This window comes from Dipteris shenzhenensis, chromosome 14, assembly GCF_047967505.1.
Source record: "Dipteris shenzhenensis isolate YYH24624 ecotype China chromosome 14, Dip_SZ_1.0, whole genome shotgun sequence".
In the NCBI taxonomy this organism is placed as follows: Eukaryota; Viridiplantae; Streptophyta; class Polypodiopsida; order Gleicheniales; family Dipteridaceae; genus Dipteris; species Dipteris shenzhenensis.
In genome coordinates this window covers 37,976,616-37,994,914 of record NC_141609.1, presented here as the reverse complement: position 1 = coordinate 37,994,914, position 18,299 = coordinate 37,976,616, and the positions used below count along the sequence as shown (strand labels likewise).

Below are 18,299 nucleotides of genomic sequence, written 5' to 3'. Positions count from 1 at the left end.
ATTTAAAAAAGTACCCTTATACTTGGGGCCTTAAGAAAAGAACCTTAATCCTTGGAGGAAGGTGGGGTGAGTGAGTCATATAAAAAATCTCAATTAGTGGGGGGTAACTAAAAGAAGTAGAAAGGTGAATGCTACCTAGGAGGTGAATGGTTGTATATATATCTTTAACCTATTAACCAGCCACGTGTCACAACTCTTGGATGGAGGCTTGGAGAGGGGAGGAGGTGGAAAGACAAGAGGCAGCTTTAGGGGAAAGGAGGAGACAGAAGGTCAATGGATTGGAGGAGATGGAAGTTCAACTTTGGGAGGAAGGAGGAGATGGAAGGTTAATGGAATGAAAGGAGGAGACGGAAGGTCTCAGAGCTATGGGTTAAGACAAATTTCAAAAGCCAATCCAAGTATGCTGACTTGATTAGCAATTAAGAATGATCATTATGCGAGTTGGTGAGGAAAGATCCACCTTCGAAGGGGGAGTGGTTGAGGACGATCATGGCACGGGTCCAGGACTCGTATTATAGGAGTTGTATATATATATATATATATACACACACACACACACAAAAGGTCTTGTGTCGAAAGAGGAGATGGGGAAGCCTCATGCAGTGATGCTGCCTTTGCCCTTGCAAGGCCACATCAATCCTATGCTACACCTTGCCCATCTCTTGGCCTCTCGCCATGGCTTCACAATCACCTTCGTTAACACCACCTTCACTCACAACCGCATGAGCCTTCCTTCCTCATCTCAATCCATCCACTTCCTCCACCTCCCCGATGGCCTCCCTCCCCACCATAGCCACACTTCCCACCTTGTCGACCTCTTTGCCTCTGTCTCTTCCCACTTTCCTTCCTCCTTCCACACCCTTCTCCTTCAGCAGCTCCTCCAATCCCCCCCCATCACCTGCCTCATCTCCAACTCTTTCCTCTTCTTTGATCAAAACATCGCCACCCAGCACGGCCTGCCTTACGTTGCCTTCTAGATGCAGTCTGCGAGCTACACTTCTATCTTGCTCGTCACCAATGGCTACATAAGGGACTTTGGCCCAATCCCTATTTAGGAAATTGCTAGATAACTAGGAAATTTCATCATATTTCCTAGATAGGAAGAGGGATTTTATACTATCTATCTAGGAAATTCTATTTCCTATATAGACCAGGTAGTGCTTTCTAGGGAATTTGACTTTAATATGGAGAATCAATGTTATCTATATAGGAAATGAGGTGTTCTATATATAGGAAATTATATTTCCTATATAGAACTCTAGGAAATGTCACTTTCTATATGGTGAATGAAGTGGATTTTAAGTTTCCTATATAGGAAATGACGTCTTCTCTAAGAAATGTGAGTTTTTACATGGAGAATCAAAGTTTCCTATATAGGTAATTAGCAAGAATGTATCTTTTCTATGTGGTGATTTCAATTACTTGCATAGAAATGAGTTGTTTAATATGCAAGAAAGAATATTGGATTATCTATGTAGAAAAAAGTTTTTATATTAAAAATGAGCATATATATAACAAGCTTGTTTAATTGTAATTTTAATAAGATACTCTACAGGCTAATTATAAATTTTCTAATTTTAAAACTCTCCTATTATCCAAAAATTTCAAATGAATGTGAAATGAAATTTTATCTATTCTAAGTGCAATATATAATATTATATCTATTTGTAAGTGCAAGATACAATATTGTCAATGTAAATTGTCAAATGTGTAAATAATAAAAAAATGGTATGTAATATCAAATTGATGTTTCAAATACAAGTGTTGATTAAAAGTAAATGCACAATGTGGAACTGATATTCAGATGAAAGTCTCAATTGTCTAAGGTTTTCAAAGAAAAAGGTTGCCAATAAAGGGCAAATAATTCCTTAAGCCATGATAAAGCACAATGTGTCATGTCAAATGAAATGTTTTGGTATAAAAATTAGTTATCTAATGTTAATCTGAATGATACTCAAAATAAATTCTCTTGAGTATCAGGTAAACATATTTTTCCAATAGATTTATTAAGTTGATTAAATTAATTGTGAATGAGATGTTGATATCCTCCAGTGCACAAATTTTCAATTAGGTCTCCACCCGTCCCTATGTGGTGCTAGGGAGTAGAGGCTCCTTGAAAAGATGGAGAAGCGATTCAACAGCCATCGAGTATGCGAAACCAGTAAGTGTGGTGTGTGGTGAGGATGGAAGTACCTCGAAAGAGTTGGAGAGCAGTGCCACAAATGATGTGATCTCTACCGGTGGGGCTTTAGGCTAATAGCTCGAGGAGAATGGAGAATTGATTTCTTACATGGAAGAACTGGCAAAAAATCTCCAAGCCGGCTTCACTCCGTTGGATTTGGAAGAAGCAAAGAGATCCTACAAGCAGAGGTTGCTCGACGCGCCATGGAAGTTGCCACCAAAGGGTGGTATGAAGCAGGTCAAAAGCATGTTGCACATTGTGAGTTTCAAGTTGAAGACATTAGGCTTGAGCTTGAGCGGTTGGCAAGAGGAAGTGCATACTTCTTCTTTAGAGGCAGATTACCAACTTTGGAGGAGCTCCAATAGTTCTTGGTTTTTGAATGTGATATTCCATCCTTGGCCTATATGGCAAAATTAATTGGTAAAGGCTTTTTTATTGTGCGATTTGTTCCAAGATCTCTTTGCAACAATACTTTGGGTAGGTCCTTCATGTTTGCTGGTGGTTCTGTGCTTGTTATTCCTTGGAGTGTGACTTCTTTGTGGATGAATTTCTATACCACAACTGTCCACCAGTGTGGATGGATTTTGTGAATCTCCCACCTTGGTTGGGTGAGTCCATCGATAAGATTGCTACAACATTGGCAAAAGTGCTACTTATTCCTTGGACTACATGTTCTCCTTTTGGTCATAAGAGTGCCTAGATCCTCTGGGATCGTGCCCAGCCAGTTTTGTATTTTATTTAGGTTAAACACCCAAGTAGGCTTTTGTTTTCTCAACAAGTCAAATTTGTGCCATTCTCGGATCCTGCTTCATTTGTAAGTAGACAAGTCATTTCGCCAAGGAGTGTCTGGAGAGGCCAACTAGCATGGCCCTCGCACGAGCTGACAAGGTGTCTTCACCAACGGATTCATGCAAGAGGGTGCACCAATCCAATCTTCTTCTAATCATAGGCTTGGTTTTGAATTCTTTGGTAATTGTCCACATCGGGGTAAGGGTGGCACGACAACCTTGTTGCAGAGTTGCCTCAGCCCCAAGGAATCTACAAAGATAACAAAGGCTCAATTATTGCAGTTGTTGCATGTAGGATGGCTTTGTGCTTAGGGTTGCTTCAGTGTATGGACCAAATTCTATGCAAGATAGGATCAATTGTTGGGAACGCTTGGAGGATTGCATGGTACTTGATTCACTGGATAGTCGAGCGGGATTGGAACTTCACAACCAATGAGCTGGATCGGTCTCACCCAACTTCGTCTTGTTCATTCCATTTAGTTGCAAAAAAATTATAGGAAGCTCAAGCAAACTGTTTCATGTTTTTATGAAACCTTTGATAGATGAATTAGAAAGTTTGTTCATAGATGGAATTGATATAGATTTCAATTATCCAATGCCTTTAATTTTTGGGCGTGATAGCTCTTTTTCCCAAACCTTCAAAGCACGTGCTATGCTTATGATGGTGACTGGTGATCATCCAGCTCAATGTAAGATTGGAGCTTTTAAAGATGGTGGCCAAGCTTTTTGTCGTAGAGACAAACCTATAGCTACTTTAGAATGTGAAGGATCAAGTCAATACCTTTATGAACAAAATAGAGTCCAATTCAGATATGCTCCACAGCCAAGAGGTCCACAAAAGATATGTTGAGAGACTCGGTTCTTACAGAGCGAGCAAGCACTCAAATGCAACGTGAAGACATTCTCAAAGAGGCTGGTCTTTCAGGTAGATCATGTCTATGGAGATTATATGATCTTTATGGGTTCGATTTATCTCTTGATCTTGTGTACGATTGTATGCACATACTAGCATTGAGTATGTTTTCAAAGTACATGAGCTCTTTAATGAGAGATATCGATAATAGAGTGAAGAAAGAAATCGATGAAGCAACTCATAGAATGACATTGGCCACACCTTATTCCATCTGATATGGTCGATGGCCAAGGTTTCCTAGCAAGTATTTTGAGAGTTACAAGGCAGAGGAAACACAAAAGTTCATACAATGGTGTCTTCCTCATGTCCTGAGTGAAGTCCAAGGTATTCGTAAGAAATTCTATGATTTGGGTCTCTTGATCATAGATATTGCTCATGCCTTTTATAACTATACTAGAAGTAATGGCTGGTCTCAAGAAGACATAAACACTCTGAGGGTATTGCTTGCTTCTTGGAGAGTAAGCTCAGAAGAGTGGATTGGAAGAAACTCAGCTCCATTAGAGCATGTTGTAGGTTTCGGAGAATTTCTTGATGATATTTTGCAACATGGCAGCCACGATGGGTTTTGGTGCTACATATATGAGCGTATGGTCTCAACATATGCTAGCATCAAAACAAAAAATAAGGACAATGAGATTTCATATGCAAACTATCATCGAAGGAGATTTTTCACATGGGTCTTTCTACATATTCAAGAAGATGCTGATAGGTTGTTTCCTCATCAAAGGATGTTGAAAGAGTTTCATGGAGTTCTTTCAGTCCCAGATGGATATTTAGTGGATAAACATGGATGTTATGACTGTCCTCAATGGCATTCATTAGGATTGATACATGTATCATCCATTGAAAAAGCGAAACATTTATGGAGTTTAGCTACATTGCATGTGAAAGACTATCCTTTCCAAAGAGTCATTGGCCAAAAGGGTATTGTAATAGCAAGAAAGAAGCCAAAAGTTAGATACGCAACAAGTGAGGAAAGAAGGTATGTAGAGCAAAATCTTCAATTCGGGATTGAGAGAGTAACAGAATACAAGAAAATTATGTTCAAGGGTGAGGTTTATAAGATTGAAGATAAGGTTATCATAAATTCTGAAGAGGATGCAACATTAGTCTCTAGTGCGGGACACTGGAAAGCGTGTATAGCATCGTTTTTTTCCTTTCAGCATAATGGTGACATGCAACTATTCTTTGGAGCACACTACTATAGGCAACGCATTGTTGTTGAAAGAGGATATGAAAGATTAGATGTTGATGGCACCACTGGCATGAGTGTCCTACAAAATGCATATTTGCCATACACCTGGAATCGTATAAGGCCAATTAGTTCTTTATTGCATAAGTTTATTCCTCTACAGCATGGAGGTGGTATCATTGCATATGAGACAAAAGATTTAGGATTGAGAACACGTTTAATCCAGCCTGGTTGCATTGGATGTATTCCTCCTTGGCTAGAGGAGAATGATATTGTTTTATTGAAGTCTTATCTTGATACAATATGCTCACCAAATGATCTCAAGTGTGCCATTGTCAGAGATGTGGATCACACGCTAAATCAAGTTAAAGTAGCATGGCTAAAGCTGGTTCACCCTGAGGAAAAGAGATGGAAGGTCTCGATGGAAGACAATGAATGGAAGGATTGGTGGTTTTGTGTGTCTGTCAAAGAGACGTGGAATGTTATCAAGACAAAGAACATGGTAGTTCAGGGCAAAGCCAAGATATAGTTCCTATCATGTGGCAATCTTAGGCATGTAGCTAGGATACATGAAGTTAATATCATTCAAGGAATTCGAAAACAGATTTGGTACATATTTGTATTTGATTTCCTTTTACATCTATTTCTATTTTGTGTGTTTTTATTTGATACTAACAATAACTATACTTTTTTATGCTTATGTTGTGCAAGATCAAGATGGCTAGCAACAACATGGACATGGCGGCGCTACTAAAGAAAATGATGAGTGAAGATGCAAGTTTCCTTGGACTCATGGATTCCATGGTTAGTTCAATTAAAGGTATGTCATTTTTTGTTGGATTTATGTTATGCATTTTGTGAAAGAAGGGGTTGAACATGTATGTTATGCTGATTTTGTAAGCATGTATGTTATGCATTTGGAGAAAAAAGGTGGCTGAATTTATAGCATGTATGTTTTTGCCCTTGGATGTAAGGGAGGGGGCTGAATATATGGGAGAAGGGGGCTGAATATATGGGAGAAGGGGGCTGAATTTATGGCATCTATGTTTATGCTTTTGGATGTAAGGGAGGGGACTGACTTTATGCACTTGGATTTAAGGGAGAAGGCTAAATTTACGCATTTGGATTTAAGGGAGAAGGCTGAATTTTTGGGTGAAGAGAACTGTTTTATGAATTTATGGGCTATATTCATTGCATTTAGAGAAAGAAGGGGCTGATTTGTAAGCATGTATGTGATGCACTTGGAGAATCTAGGTGGCTGAATATATGGCATGTATGTTTTTTATATAGGGAAAATGCCTATGGGAGATGCATCAAAGGATGTGTCTTTCAAAGAGAACAAGGAGCGTCTCTCTTTGCAAGATAAGTCTCAAGTTTCTGTTCCTCCGATCTCAGGGGCAAGTTTTACACCTACATATGATGAGGTGTTTAAACCACCCAAAATGAATAGTAGGGATAAGAACAAGCTATATGGGAAAGAGCTCCTAGAAAAGTGCTTCAGAAACCAGCATTCTCTATTGTTAGAAAACTACCATCGTGTACGAAGGTGGTTCGAGGGAATAGAGACTGTTATAGATCTACGGCATAAAAAGGAAGAACAACAGCATATTAAAGGCATCATCCATGAGCGTCATCATGAGATAGTGCCTCTAAAGTTTAGTGGAGTTGAATATAGCTGGAGAGAGGAAGATATATATAGGTGGTGGATCTCCTCAAAGCAGTTTAATAGGAAATACTCAAAGAAGAGGACTCTTGTAAATAATGTGAGTTGGCCTTTCAATTATGTGATATTTTATAAAACTGTATATTTGTAATATAGATATGATCTAGTCAATGTATTCTATTGTGTTTCAAAGGACGAAATGAGCAAAGTTCAGAGAAATCTGGAGCTTGAAGCAACTAGTCCTTGTATTGACAAGTCTCCGCATAATTCAATTTCGAAGAAGGTATGTTCAATACATTTAATGGTTCTCTAGCATGAAGTAAAAATTTTGTATTTATTTGCATAATTTGTGCCACTTCTTACTTGGATTATTTAACTCTTTAGTAGTCTATTGGAGATTCTATTTCTATTAGGGGGAATTTCATGAACAAGGATATTCAACATCTTAGGTTGTTGATGCATTTGAAAGATATGTTTTTCCAAGAAAAATTAAGAATATCGTATACCAATTGAACTAAGTTCTCATTCCTTTGGATTTTAAAGTGATATATAAGAGTTTAATAAAATTTTGTATGTCTATTTGAAACTTTTTAGAGATATATGGAGCCTCAAGCAACTACTCCTTGATCCAATTTTAGAGAAGTTATGTTTATATTAATACCTTGAATGGTTCTCTACTTTTAGTAAAAAATTATACTTTTTCGTGTAATTTATGTGACATCTTACTTGGATTATTTAATTCATTGGCAGTCTATTGGAAATTCAGTTTGGAGGAGAATTTTATGGACAAGGATGTCCAACATCTGAGGTTGTTGAAGTATTTCCAATAAAAGATATGTTTTTAATTTTATAAAGAATATAAAATGTTTTCTTTAATTAAATCATATGTTCTTTTGCATAGATAGATAAGTTCATGGCAAAGAGATTCGAAGGGTTTGTGTATTATCACTCGGATCAGGTGTGTAAGTTTCAATCATGAGTTTTCTTCTATTTTGAAAAAGTATTATTAACCATTCAGTTATTCACAATTCATCTATCTTGAATATTTTATATCAGGATTCTTATGGTGAAGCGAATGCTGATATGAATGAGAAGACATTTTCTAAGATGCTTCATGGTGACATCACTACAAATGAAGATAAGGTAGCTGGAAAGTCCTTCATTATACTCATTAGCACTGGTCTTGCAAAGCACGTTCTTCAATCACCAAATCCCATGGGCCGGTTGGCCAAATGGTTGGCAGTTCTACAAGAATATGATTTTTCTTTCGAAATTGTAAAAGGGGGTTGCAACTTGAAGAATGCTTTGATTGATTTAGAGGAGTGCCTTGATGTAAAGTTGGGGATCCATGGTATGGTGGTATCTACAGGTTTTTGACTGATTTCTCCTTTCCTCCAGAAAGTACTAGTTATGAGAGAAAGAAGATCCACAGAGATAGTAGGCGCTACACCCTCCTTGATAGGGTGTTGTACCATCAAGGCATGGATGGGGTACTAAGACGGGCCATTGATGTAGATGAAGTGCCTAAGGTATTGAAGCATTATCATGATGGATTTTGTGGAGGCCACTATGCTAGTGACTATACAGCTAAGAAGATTTTAAATGCTGGATAATATTGGCCGACCTTGTTCAAGGATGTCACTTTGTATTGCAAAACCTGTGAACCATGCCAATTCTTTGGTAGGAAGGATTTGCGTCCTGGGCAACATCACCCAGTGATGTCCATCCATCCATTTCAGAAGTGGGGAATAGATTGTGTCAGGCCCTTGCCCATGACTGCCCGCAAAAAGAAGTATCTTTTGGTAGGCACTCAGTATGTCACTAAGTGGGCTGAAGCTATCGCCCTCCCCGTTGCAAATGGTAAGGCAGTTTCAAATTTCATATTTAACTGTATCTGCACAAGGTTTGGGACACCCATGGAGATTGTCTCTGACCATGGGAGTCCATTCTTAAATGAGGCAGTGGAGTTACTCATGAATCGCATGGGTATTGATCATCACACTTCTAGTATCTATTATCCAGCATCCATGGGTCAAACAAAGCGGACCAATGGCCTCCTTTGTAAAACCATGGGAAAAATGGCCACAGGAAACATGAGCCAGTGGGATCAAAAGGTCACAGAAGCCGTATGGGCTTACAACATCACCCATAGAACATCTACGGGTCACACTCCTTTTGAGTTGGTATATGGTACTGAGGCCGTTTTACCACTAGAGATAGAGATTCTAGCTTTGAGATAACTTATGACAGTGGAAAGACAGGTTGTGTGCATCTTGGAAATGACTATGCATGTGACATAGTGGGAGTAGGTGACATAAAGTTTTCTTTTGCAAATGGGTCTGCATTTGTTTTGAAACATGTGAGACATGTGCCTAAGTTGACCAAGAGTCTTATTTCAGTGGGTCAGCTAGATGATGCTGGTTTTCACACCACTTTTGGCTTTCAGAGTTGGAAAATTCAAAAGGGCTCTATGCTTTTGGCCAGGGGTGCCAAGTGTAGGACTTTGTATCCCTTACATGTATCAGGGGTATTTGATCATGTTGTTGCAATAACCGAGCAGCCAAGCACTTCTTTGTGGCATTGTAGGTTGGGGCACATAAGCCAGAATGGAATGAAACTCTTATGCCGTTTGGGTTATGTACCGCATTTGAGTTTCTCTGATTTTGAATTTTGTGAGCATTGTCTCTATGGGAAGCAGACTAAATCAGCCCATAAAAGAAAGGGAAAGAAAGAGTTTGAAATGCTTGATTGGTGCATTCAGACGTATGTGGTCCCATGCCTATAGGGTCATTAGGCGGGGCTGAATACTATGTGACATTCATTGATGATGCAACTAGGAAAGTGTGGGCTTATGCTATAGCTCGGAAGAGTGATGTGTTCCAGGTATTTCAAAAATGGCTGGCCTTGGTTGAGAATCAGTCAGGTAGAACGCTTAAATGCCTACGGACTGACAATGGTGGAGAGTATCTCTCTCATGACTTTCAGCATTTCTGTGATACATGTGGGATTAAGAGGGAGCTCACATCCCCTCATACTCCAGAGCAAAATCCAGTTGCAGAAAAGATGAACCGTACCATTCAAGAAAGGTTGCAATGCATGCTTTCCAATGCAAGTCTTTCTGGTGGTTTTTGGGCTGAGGCAATGAAGACTACAGTGCATGTGATCAATAGATCACCTAGTAAGAGTTCGGATGGTGGTATTCCTGAAGAGGCATGGAGTGGCAAGAAGCCCTCTTACTCTCATTTGTGTATATTTGGGTGTGAGGCATATGCACATGTGCTAAAAGAGCTTCGAAAGAAGCTAGATCCTAAGTCTAGGAAATGCATCTTTTTGGGTTATGGTGAAAGTGGAGAGATGAGCTATCATCTCTGGGATCCAGAAGCAAAGAAGATCATACGCAGCCATGATGTAGTCTTCAATGAGAAGAAGATGCATAATGCACCCATGAGGGATGTGGAAATGAGGAGAATCACTTTCCAGGATGTGAATCCACCTGCATATGTTGATAAACAGCAAGCTGTCCATGCACCAAATGTGCAAGAAATGGTACCACCAAGTACTCCCACAAGTATACAATCAAGGGTAGATGATGGATCATCTATTGGTGGAAATGATGAGCCAAATGTGGCTGATATGTAGGTGGGACAACAAGCTGAAATGCCCTTGAGAAGATCTTCTAAAGTATCTAGACCACCTGATAAGTTTATTCCAGGCGTAGACTATGTGATGCTTACTGATTATGGGGAGCCTTCTTGCTACAAAGAGGCTATGATGCGCAAGGATCAACGCAAGTGGGAGTATGCTATGCAATTAGAGATGAGTTCACTTATGAAGAATAAGACTTGGGACTTGGTTTCTTTGCCACATGGAAAGAAAGCATTGCCATGTAAATGGGTCTACAAAATGAAGGTCAAAGGTGATGATGTGCCTAGGTACAAGGCCCGTTTGGTTGCTAAAGGGTTCAAGCAAGAGAAGGGTGTGGACTTTGATGAGATATTCTCTCCAGTTGTGAAGATGACCACACTTAGATGCATGCTTGGACTAGTGGCATCAGAGGATATGGAGCTTATGCAGATGGATGTCAAGACAGCTTTCTTGCATGGGGATTTGCATGAGGAAATTTACATGGTGCAGCCGGAAGGCTTTGAAGAAAAGGGCAAAGAGCATTTAGTTTGCAAGCTGAAGAAGAGTCTCTATGGTCTTAAGCAAGCGCCTAGAGAATGGTATCAGAAGTTTGATGCTTTCATTTAGTCCCAGGGTTTTAGAAGGAGTGAAATTGATCACTACCTCTACACTAAAAGGGCTAAGGATAATAGCCTGATAATCTTGGCACTATATGTGGATGATATGCTATTGGCTAGCAAGAATACTTATGAGCTAGATGCATTAAAGGACAAGTTGCATGAGGCCTTTGATATGAAGGATTTGGGATTTGCAAGTCATATTCTTGGTATGCGCATCATGCGTGATCGGATTAGGAAACTCCTCTGGCTTTCACAAAAAGAGTATGTTACAAAAGTATTGCAGCGTTTCAATATGGAGGGGGGGAAGGCAGTGAGTACTCCATTGCCTCCATATGTGAAACTGAGTCATACAGATAGTCCCAAATTAGATGAGGAGAGGGCCATGATGGCCAAGGTTCCTTATGAATCAGCGGTTGGGAGTCTTATGTATGCTATGATAGCTACTAGACCAGACATTGCATTTGCAGTGGGAGTTGTTAGCCAGTATATGGCTAATCCAAGAAAGAGGCATTGGGAGGCAGTTAAGTGCATCATGAGGTACATGAAGGGTACCAAGGAGATGTGCATCTGCTTTGGTAAAGGAGACATGCGTGTACTTGGGTACACAGATTCAGACTATGCAGGAGGGCATGTGGATAGTAGGAGATCCACTTCTGGTTATGTGTTCACCTTTGCAGGTGGTGCAGTGTCGTGGATGTCTCGTGCACAGAAGTGCGTGGCTTTGTCTACCATAGAGGCTGAGTATGTTGTAGCCACAGAGGGTTGCAAGGAGGCTATATGGCTTGATCGGCTAGCGGGAGATTTGGGGATTCATACAGGTGTACCGACATTGCATAGTGATTCCATGAGTGCTATTTAGCTAGCACGGAATCCGGCCTTTCATGCAAAGAACAAACACATTGAGGTCAGGTACCATTTCATCAGGGAGGTACTTGAGGACAAGCGCATAGAGCTTGTCAAGGTTCATACAGACGATAACCCTGCAGATATGCTGACGAAGAGTCTACCTAGTTAGTAGTTTGAGTATTGTCATGTATTGATGGGCATTGGATAGTATGCTCACTGGTTGTTCTCCCTTAAAGGCACATTGTCCTTTAAGTGGGAGGTTGTGGGGGTTAAAGGTCACTGTGCCTTTACCCCAGTTATGTACAATACTCAAACACATATATAAATGAATGAAAAAGAAGATTAGGGTGGTTCTGTACCCACCAAAACTTGTGGCTCTCTGTCTCTCTCTCCTTCTTCCATTCTTGCTTCCGTTGAGAGCACTCTCATAGATAGTCATATTATCAATCATGATGGTATGTCTCCAAATGTTGAGCATGATGTCTATGCAACACACCCACATGTGCATGCATGTATGCATGTGTAATTCTATTTGCACTCTTATAAATCACATTATGTACCAAGTGTTGTTGGTAGTTACATCAAACACTTCAATTTTATTCATGTTCTCTGATTTTAAAGTCACAATAGATTATTTTTCTCAAAATCTCCATTGATTAAGTGAGTGGTGCATATTTCCTCCACTTTTGGTTACTCGATTCTCACGATAAGAGGTGCCAAATTGTGTCGTCAAATAGTCTTGCTAGAATGATGTGGATTTCTATCTCAAAAACAAGCTTTTTGGTTGGGAATCTTCTCATTGAATCCTCCTCTATTTGTGGTTGATTAAATTACTTTGCCACTTTTGTTTAATTCGCATATTCCTTTGTTGTTAAATGCTATAGAAATAGAACATGTGCATGTAGCATTACAAAACTTCAAATGCTCTCTGTATTTCTTTGTGTGTTTTTTTTTTGCACTTTTCCTTCTCTAAAGGCCCTCATGATCTCAGGGAGCTTAAACCTCAAAATGCAACAAAAGTAGACTAATCAGAAGGTTTTAAAGGTATTTTATCTCTCTTACTCCAATGTTTAGGTAGGAAGAAAGATTCATTTGCATTCCTTTTATACTTCAAGGATTGTGATGCTCCAACTATTTGTATGAACATATTAAAGAAGTACTAAACAAGTATATAGGTGAGTGGCTTTTGATGGAAGCTATGAAACTAGCTTGTTTGAGCTTGTTCAATGCATAAAGATATGTGTGACAATTCTCCTCGCACACTAACAGGTGGTTACATATTAAATGTAAAGCGCCATATACAAAATGTAGTTCTAGGTACCAAATTCAAATTGCTATATGATAAATGCAAAATGTTATGTGACTAATTTAAAGTGCTATGGGCCCAAGAAAGGGCACTTTCCTTAGTTGTCCATCTTTTGGAGAGGAAGTTCCCCAGACGTGTGGTGATGTGCTAAATGCAAAGTACTATAAGCCAAATGTAAAGTGCTATGTGCCAAACTCACAAAATCCAAATTTCTTTGTGTCAAATGTAAATTGAAATGAACCCAAGGAAGGGCATGTTCCTTGGTCTTGTAATTTTTGGAGAGGTGTGCCAACTCACCCCCCACACAAATGTGTGGTTATGTGCTAAATGACTCAAATTGCTATATGCTATATGAAAATTGTTATGTACTAGATACAAATCGATATGAATCCAAGGAAAGGCACGTTCCTTGGTCTTATAATTTTTGGCAAGGAAGAAGTGTGCCAACTCTCCCCCCACACAAATGTGTGGTGATGTGCTGAATGCAAAGTAGTATAAGCCAAATGCAAAGTGCTATATGTCAGATTCAAAATGCTATGTGCAAAATTAAAAGTTCTTTGTGGCAAATGCAAATTGATATGAATAAGAAGACAAATTCTATATCCAACAAGTGCAAAATGCTATGTACCAAATGCAAAGTGTTACGTACTATATGCAAATTTCTATGTGCTAGATATAAATCAATATGCACCCAAGGAAGGGTATGTTCCTTGATCTTATAATTTTTGGAGAGGAAGTGTGCCAACTCTCCCCCCACACAAATGTGTGGTTATGTGCTAAATGCAAAGTACTATAAGCCAAATGCAAAGTGCTATATGCCAGATTCAAAATGCTATGTGGAAAATTAAAAGTGCTTTGTAATTGAAATGACTAAGAAGATAAATCCTGCAGAAGTTTCCAACAAGTGCAAAGGTCTATGTACCAAATGCAAAGTGCTATGTGCTAAACTCAAATTGCTATGTAATATATGCAAATTGCTATGTGATAGATGCAAATCGATATGAGCCCAAGGAAGGGCACGTTACTTGGTCTTATAATTTTTGGAGAGGAAGTGCGCCAACTCTCCCCCCACACAAATATGTGGTTATGTGCTAAATGTAAAGTACTATAAGCCAAATGTACAAGCCAAATGTACAGTGCTATATGCAAGGCTCAAAATGCTATGTGCAAAATTAAAAGTGCTTTGTGCAAAATGCAAATTGGAATGAACCCAAAAGAGGGAACATTCCTTGGTCTTATAATTTTGGTGAGGAAGTGTGGTAACACATAAATGTGTGGTCTTGTGCTAAATGCAAAGTACTACGTGCAAAGCATAAAGTGCTATGTGTTGAATGCAAAGTGCTATGTGCCAAATTCAAATTGCTATGTGCTAATTCAATTTTCTAAAAAAAAACATGTGGTTATATGCTAAAATTATAAATTCAAATAAAACATATTCTCTGTCAATATAGCTACCTGCTCGGATCTAGTTATATAGCATGCCACATTACCATTTGAGAGCACAATGAAAGATATAGCGTGGAGCAAGGGAAGGAGAGGATAAGATAAGCAAGGGCACCTTATAATCAAAAGGTATTAGCTTATGATTTTCAGCCATACAAAGTACGAGCAAAGTATAGGGCTACCCTCTAGTTTATAAAAATAAATAGCTATCGACCCCTCAATTAAGGATGAAGTGTACCCTTTTTACGAGAAAGATGTCCCATGTCTTGGCATCTCCCACACTTTTTCTTTGATGGGTCCATCTTGAAGAAATCAGACTCCTTATTCCCTCGAGTAGAAGTTATGGAAGTAGATGCCAATCTATGCTAATGTAGAGGCTACCCTCCCCTTGTTTTTTCTATGAGAAGTGAAGAAACAGATCCGTCAAAAGATGGACATGGAATGTTCTTGAGTATTGTGACAAGGGAATCATATTTATGTGGAATACTTGTAATGAGAAAGGAAATGGCATCATCTTCATCTAGTTTAAAGATGATTGGAGCTAATTGTTCCATGATACTTTTGAGATTGGAGATACAGGATCCAAGAGCTTTATTAGCTTTCATCTTAAGATCATAATATTGAATTTGGAGTGCTAACTTTGAAATTTTACCCTTATAGTCGTATAGAATTTCATACTTTTTCCACATTAATGCTTTGGGCAATGTGAAATCGATGACATGGTGAATGGGATCCATTTGTGAGATGGAGCATGATTATTGATTCCACCTTCTCATCATCTTCCTTGTCCATCATTTTTCCTAGTTCCCTTGATAAGAAACCAAACACCCTCAAATATGAGTAGGTCATAGATTGAGACTTGCCATGTATGGAAGTTAGTTCCATCAAACTTGTCAATAGTGATAGTATGCTTCACCATTGGGAAAGTATTACCAATTTATAGGAGAAATCAGTAGTGCGTAGTCCTTTAAAAAATGTCAACCAAATTGAATTTATAACTCGAAGTGCATAAAATAATACTAAAAAATGGGCTCAATGAAAAGATGTTCCTCTCTGTGCTTTTCTTCTATGTTGTTCTTCTTTTATACTCCTTTGAGATGATCTTAAACACAACATAGAAGCCCAACAAATCAGATGGCTTTTTGTGAGGAATTTGTAAATGAGGGTAGAAAATGAGCTCACACGTGTCAATATTTCAAAACCTTAGCAATAACTTTGAAAAACTTAAAGGAAAAAGTAGAAGGATCACCAACATCATTGCAAAATTGTACACAAAATCATGAAATGATTGCTTTTGTTAGAGTCATAACCAAAAAGAGAGACAAACTTTGATGGCTAGAAAGAAACATGTAGATATTTACATATATTGCCTAGCTGCATAACTGATTATAATATTGAACTTGAGAAAATCTTGATAGAGAAGCAAATGAATGCCAAAGTATCACACTTTGGCTAGGAAAATCCCATGACCTGATACTATCACATGCAATAGCCAATTGGATGGTAGCCTCTACATTTCCATTTTTTATTGAGAACCTAAACAAACACCAAATTATGATGCAAGTTAAATGAGATACTGCGGGTTGTTACCTTCCTTAAGTTGTTCCTGCCTAGCCTCCACTGATTTACTCTCCATGGCTGGGATGTGATGAAATTGGATGGCCAATACCACAACACAATATCCAAAACTCGATACATTAGGTCTCTCTCAGCGTCCATCAGGCTAAATTTTTCATCCAACCTCTCCCATGGCAGCCAACTCACCTTCCTAGTGTCCCAGAGGTCCAACCATCTACACACTTCTTCCTTCTGTAGATTCCTGGCTCGTGCCATGTCCAATCTTGCCAGTGGTTTGCCATTAAATTGGACTACTTTGCTCCACCAGATATCCTCAAACAAACTTGCATCCCCTCGGAGACTAGCTCTCCCCTTCCAGGAGGCCAAGTGCCAGTATTTTTTCCAAGCACTAACTAACCCACCAATTACCATTGATCCCTTAATTTTGAGTGGATAGTCCGAGCATAGCCTGTCACACCAGTCGAGGTTCCTTTAGTAGTTTGTACCTTTCCCAACAAGACAATCTATAAACCATCTAGCTCTCTAAATCCATGGGGCATCTCTCAAGAAAATTCCGGGAAGCCATTTGCCCAAAAGAGCAACATTCCTCAACTCCATGTCATGAACACTAGCACCACCCTACGGTTTGGGAATTTCCAAGGCCTCCCATGGAATGCAATACATATGATGATGACCAACTTGTTCCTTCCAGAGAAACTTCTCATTGATTTCTCAAGTTTTTTCTAGTGACATTTTTTAAAGTACCACACAACTGACAAATATGTAGTAGAGGGATCAATAATATGCTTGATCACCAAAACACGTGCATTCCAATGAACTTTTTAGTCCACCTCTTAAGTTTCAAGTTAAATTTATCTCAAAACCATTCAAACTGCTAACAAATGGAAATACCCACACCAAGAGGGGATCCTAGATATCTAAATATTGTTCCCCTCTCCACCCAGTGGATTGGCAAGGTAGCACCCCACACAGGCAACTTATCACGACTAATCCTGATGGCATATCACTTATTCCAATTGCATAGAGACTTTGAGGCCTAGCAAAAAACCCCCAAAACCCTAATAATTTCCTTAACACTGCCTTCATCTTCTCCAGAAAAAACCATCATGTCATCAACAAAAAGTTGCATAGACAGTTGGTGATTTGTTGGGTCACTGATCCCTTAATCACACCTGTACCAATCCCTTGCTTTAATATTTAGATCAAGGGCACTATGTAGATAGAAACTAGAAATGGAGCAAGAGGGAATCCTTGTCTCACTCACCTTTTCGAATCATATCTTCCCACAATAGCTCCATTCAAACACAAAGTAGTTGCTGTAGCATTTCCAAACAAGGTTCCAACCATTCTGCAAATTTGAGGACCTAAACCCCAATTTGACCATCACAGCTTCCATGAAATCCCACTTGAATCTATCATAAGCTTTGCCTAGATCAAAGCTAAAAAGTATGCAATTCTATCTAGATTCCTCAGCATACTCTAGACCTACTGAAACATTCAGAATGTTTTCAAATATATCCCTGGATTGAATGAACCCCATCTGTTCACTATCAACCACTTTCAAGCAAATGCCTCTAATTCTCAAGGCCATCATCTTAGCAATTATTTTGTATGATGGATTTAGCATAGTAATTGGTCTCTAGTCCCCAACCTTCTTGTGGAAGAGCTTCACCAACTCTGTATTGACATTGGGTGATAGACTGCCACATCTCACTACTTCATTAGCCATCAATGCCATCATCAAAAAATCATTCTTGAGCAGATCCCAAAATTCTACATAGAATATCATTGTTAGTCCATCTAGCCATGACAACCTCTCCTTGTTAAGACTAAGTAAGGCATTCTTTAAATCCATTAGTTCAAATGGCCTGGATATCTTTGCTCTCTGAATTGGGAGAATCCCCACCTACACCTCCATTAGCAATTCTTGACACACCCGACGCCATGCATCATCTTGCAACCCATTTTGGCCAACTATGCTACTTAGTTCATTGTAGTATACCTCATCAACATGCCAAAACTCCATTGCCACATTACCATTGGCATCATGAACTCTATCAATCCTCTCTCTCACTTATTACATGACAAGCTTAGAGCAACTTTGGCCTATCTGAGCTGATATTGAGCCATTTGTCATAATTCTA

The 18,299-nt window shown here is 39.1% G+C and overlaps 1 pseudogene; it reads left to right on the top strand.

The window, feature by feature from the left end:
- Nucleotides 1-584: 584 nt before the first annotated feature.
- Nucleotides 585-18,299, top strand: part of LOC147894586 (UDP-glycosyltransferase 85A7 pseudogene) — a 106,373-nt pseudogene continuing 88,658 nt past the window's right edge.